Here is a 5,000-nt window from a genome sequence, read left to right on the forward strand (position 1 = left end):
TGTGTGTGTGTGTGTGTGTGTGTGTCTGTGTCTGTCTCTGTGTGTGTCTGTGTGTGTCTGTGTGTGTGTGTGTCTGTCTCTGTGTGTGTCTGTGTGTGTGTGTGTGTGTAGGTGTGTCTCTGTGTGTGTGTCTGTCTCTGTGTGTGTGTGTGTCTGTGTGTGTGTGTCTGTCTCTGTGTGTGTCTGTCTGTGTGTGTGTGTGTGTCTGTATGTGTGTGTGGGGGGGGGGGGTGTTATTTGTGAAAGAGAGAGAATTATGACTTAATCCATCATCCACATCAATGACTACACTTGCACAAGTGTCTTCACACCCTGGTTCTGTTTCTCTCTCTCTTCTCTTTCTCTCTCTCTCTCTCTCACACACACACACACACACACAGCACCAGCTGGAAACAGAGAATGATGTTCTCTCTGGAGGATTGAGTTCCATACAGTGTTTATGTGAAATACATTAAATCTCTCTCTCTCTCTCTCACTCAGTGATCGTCATCATGTCTCCAGCTCTGTTCGGTTCCAGTGAAGTCTCACCTGAACGTGTCGGGAGCGTCTGAGGTGGTTTTCCCAGGCTCTCCGGACCGAGGAAGCCGTAAGAGAGCGAGCTCCGAGGCCGATAAACCGAAATATAAAGAAATGCCCACACCTCCTCCCAGTTATCGCACGGCCACGGGTCAACGGAATGCCGTCACCATCCCGGACCTTTCGACCGACCCTTCCGGGATCCTTGGCTCGTCTCTGGACGCCAGCGTGGATTTGGTGAAGAACTTGGGGAAGAACCTGGAGGCGGACGGCTGGGAGAAAGCCGAGGAAGCCGAGCAGCAGAAAGTAGCAGACACGGAGGCTCGGGAAGATCCGGAAAATCCCGGAGAGCAAAGTGAAGCTCCCGAACCTCCGGAATGTGCCGGGCGCTCTTCGGAAGAAGCTGCGGGAGCCATGAACGGGAACGGCGTCAACGTGGGAATCGCAGCAGTGGAGCAAGCGGAAGAAATCATGGGCACTGAAGCCACAGGTTTAGGCCTGGGCCTAGGATTAGGATTGGGATTGGGAGGACTGGGAGGACTGGGGTTGAGCCCAGGCGGGAGGTTGGAGGATTTTCCATGCATTCCCGTGGAGCATGCGGTGGCGGTGGAGAGCGATGACCAGGTTCTGGGAGAACTGGACGCCGCCGGCTTTGAGGAATTCTCCCGACGCATCTATGCACTCAACGAGAACATGTCCAGCTTCAGACGGCCCAGGAAAAACTCGGACAAGTGACTCCCAACATGGACCCGGAGCAGCTGGAGGATCGGGAATGCTCTGTATTTCGGCCTGATCTCTGTTTATGATGCTTATGACACATTTCCGCACTTAGCCAAGAGCAGGACATGAACCGGACACTCCGGACTTTCCGAGTGGAAGAACAGGAGCCAGCGGGCAGATGCTGGATTCTGGATTCTGTGATTTTTTTGCGAATCACTGATTGTTGTGTGAAAGACAGAGCTGGTTTTCCTGAGAGAGCGAGACCTGGTCATTGGTCACTAAAGGTGTTTCCCACTGGTCAGTGCGGTACGGCTCGGTTCTGTTGCTAGTCGGTCCCCAGAACTCCCCAGAACCAGGAGATTGGGAGCATCAGGGCGCTGTGGTCATGTGACGTCCCACGTCGTACTGATGTTCCGCTCCGGATCTGGGTTTTTACGGGAATGTCGGAACCCTGTCACTCGGACAGTCTTTCATTCCTTACTCGATTCACATGTATACACACACACAGATAAGGGGCGTGTCCCTCAGCAGCCGACCAATCAGATCTGTCTGTCTCAAACTTGTGTCAGGAACGGTCCCCGGCGGCTGTGGTCAGTGGGGTTATAATTACTACTTCATTGTGTTTAACCAATCAGTGATAAGCCCTGATTTTAACTCCGCCCCTGCGTCCTAGCAATGTCGACTCGGCTCGGGTTCTCCGGTACCGTACAGAGCCGGACCGCACTGACCAGTGGAAAAACATGCAAGCGTAGTGAAGTGGGCGGAGCCTTCACCAGCTGGGCCTGGTCACCACGGTTACTGAATTTCTGCATTAAGCTGAAGCTGATGTCCATTGTGTCCATGTTAATATCTGAGGATAATAAAGATATAGATATCCTTATAAATGATGGTGGAAAAGCACTTGTGTGAAGTTCCAGACGCAGTGAAATAATCAGATTCAGTCAGATCAGGACCTCTCTGTAAACACAACACTAACACACACACACGGTCGGGTCCGAGAGAAATGTCGGCCGGTCAGACACATCTGTCCGACCCTGCTGGTGCTTTCAAGAGCCCTGCCCCCTGCCCCCTGTTACCCCAGCGCTCGGAGTCGGTGACGGTGTCAGGGAATGGTGCCCGAGCGGTCAGCCGCGGTCCGGCCCCTGTGCCGGGGCAGCGTTAGAGTTCAGGCCCTGACTGCAGTCAGCACAGACATTACATAAAGAGCTATATTATCATTATTAATATCATCATCGTTATTATTATTATTATTATTACAGTAAATAGGAAATATCTGGATTTCTGACCAATTTGCACTTCCCACTTCCTGAAGCATTTCTACAAACCTTTCAAGCGAAAAATAAAAGAAGATATTTGTGCTTGACATTCTTTGGCAGGTGTTTCATGTGTGTGTGTGTGTGTGTGTGTGTGTGTGTGTGTTCGAATTGGAGCGGTGTGTGTTTCAGTTTCCTCTCAAAGAAGCCACAACTGGAGCTGAGGGTGAGGAACAACTGCACAAATGAGACCCCCCCCCCCCCCCCCCCACACACACACACACAGTCTTCAAGAGCATGAAACACACACACACACAACCTATTCTGACTTGTGCAGGAAGCTCCTAGAATTTATATTAAACTCCAATGAAACTTTCTAGAAATGTTCTCGGCCGGCGTCAGCGTTCCGCAAACCGTACCAAGAATTCCGGAAAAGTTCCAGAAATATTTTAGTGTCTAAAGCGCAGGGCATCTATTTTTTTCTAGAACGTTAGAAATGTGATTTCAGGACTCTTCAAGAAATTGCGGCTTAGAACAAGACATCGGAATATTCCAGTTTTCTGGAAGTCTAAATCACTCAAGTCAAGGCCAGTGATGCGTTTGACAAATGTGAAGAATCTGTGAAGATCCAGAAAAACGTTCTCGACTGAAACTGGGGGCAGTGCTCTGTAAACGTTAGCTGAGCGACGGCTTCTAGAAAAGTTCATGAAATCTTAGTCAGAAATCAATTTCCAATTCAAAATTCTAAAAGAAATTGGAATTACTGGATTTTAAAGTTGGAGGCGTTGGAGATCCCAGAAAAATAACTGATGCCAAAAAATTTTTTTTCAGAATATTCGAGAAAAGGTTTCAGACCGACTGAAATTTCGGGAAAGTTCCTGAGCTCTTTTTCCGAGGGTGACACTTCTGGAATTGTGTGAAAAGTTCTAGAAACTGGAGAAGCTTACGGCAGGGACTGAACAAAACCTTCCCTTTTTCTGCTTTTCATTCCCTTCCTGTCTTTTCTTTTCCTTTCTTCAGACTCTGTTTCTCCTGTCTTTAGCTGTAGGAAACGAATCGAAGCATTTCCTCCGCCCACAAAGTGTTGCCTAGCAGCAGTTGCTAGGTTGGACAAGCTTTTACAGAGGGAGAGTGAACGCCTCGACTGTGTTCTGTAAAAATAAACACAGAGTCTGACACCTGTCTCTTGCTCTAGAAAAGTGCTGACGGAGCACCCTTTCCTTTCCTGACGCTGTGGGAGCGTTTGGGAACTGAGGAGACTCAGCGCTGCAGGTTCGTAAGTGGAGTTCTCTCTTGATATGAGACTCCAGCAGTCCACGGTCCCCGCCGTCTGATTCTCCTCTTCATGACGACCATAGGAGATGGATCTTGACACAGGCCGCTCATTTTCACGTGCTCTGTGTCTACGGAGCGCACGCTGTCAGCGCACACGCAGAATGAGACCTGCTGAAATAACCATGGGCTTCCTGTCTGTGAGGAGTGTGGTGTGTTCTCTCTGTGTCTGCGTGGGTTTCCTCTGGGTGACTGTCTGTGAGGAGTGTGGTGTGTTCTCCCTGTGTCTGCGTGGGTTTCCTCCGGGTGACTGTCTGTGAGGAGTGTGGTGTGTTTTCCCTGTGTCTGCTTGGGTTTCCTCTGGGTGACTGTCTGTGAGGAGTGTGGTGTGTTCTCCCTGTGTCTGCGTGGGTTTCCTCCGGGTGACTGTCTGTGAGGAGTGTGGTGTGTTCTCCCTGTGTCTGTGTGGGTTTCCTCCGGGTGCTCCGGTGTCTTCCCACGCTCCAAAAACACACGTTGGTAGGTGGATTAGAGACTCAAAAGTGTCTGTAGGTGTGAGTGTGTGTCGCCCTGTGAAGGACTGGCGCCCCCCTCCAGGGTGTGTTCCCGCTTTGCACCCAGTGATTCTGGGTAGACTCCGGACTGAGCGCCGCCCTGAAGTGGATAAAGGTTACAGACAATGAATGAATGAATGTTTTCCCAGACGTCAGAAATACAGAAGTAAAAACTCTCTTACTGTCTCTGCTCATGGCTGGGACTTTTTTAACCAGTGCTCTGTAAAAGCTTGTCCAACCTAGCAACTGTTGCTATGAAAGTGTGAGTGGAGCCTGTTCAAGAGATTAACACTTTGCTAAAGGACAGTATTCATCTCCAACAACAACAAAATGAACATGTTTTTTTCCATAGAGTTTTTGTGTTGTTTCAAGACAAGGGCCACATTCCCCCTTTGATTTCTGTTTGTTTGTTTCTTGAGGGTCACACGCTGGTGGTGTTTGTTGTTCTGTGATCGGGATCCAGCGCTGTGGACACGGACTGAACTTTAACTGAAAGATCTTTACATTATTTACAATGTGACGTTGTGTATAGACCTTTATTTGATTTTTGTTTGTATTTTTGTTTTGTTTATTAAAGGACACAGATGATTAATGAATGATGTCATTGTTCTCTCTTTTCCTGTGTGTGAATGCATTTCATCTCTTCTTCTTTTCTGAGGAACCCCATCACTCCAGAGAACACAGT

General features: G+C 49.0%; 1 pseudogene; it reads left to right on the forward strand.

Annotated features, from left to right (window-relative positions):
• LOC136681756 (UV radiation resistance-associated gene protein-like) overlaps nt 1-2,641 on the forward strand; it is a 14,925-nt pseudogene extending 12,284 nt beyond the window's left edge.
• Nucleotides 2,642-5,000: the final 2,359 nt, after the last annotated feature.

This window comes from Hoplias malabaricus, unplaced genomic scaffold (genome assembly GCF_029633855.1).
Source record: "Hoplias malabaricus isolate fHopMal1 unplaced genomic scaffold, fHopMal1.hap1 scaffold_85, whole genome shotgun sequence".
Classification (NCBI taxonomy): Eukaryota; Metazoa; Chordata; class Actinopteri; order Characiformes; family Erythrinidae; genus Hoplias; species Hoplias malabaricus.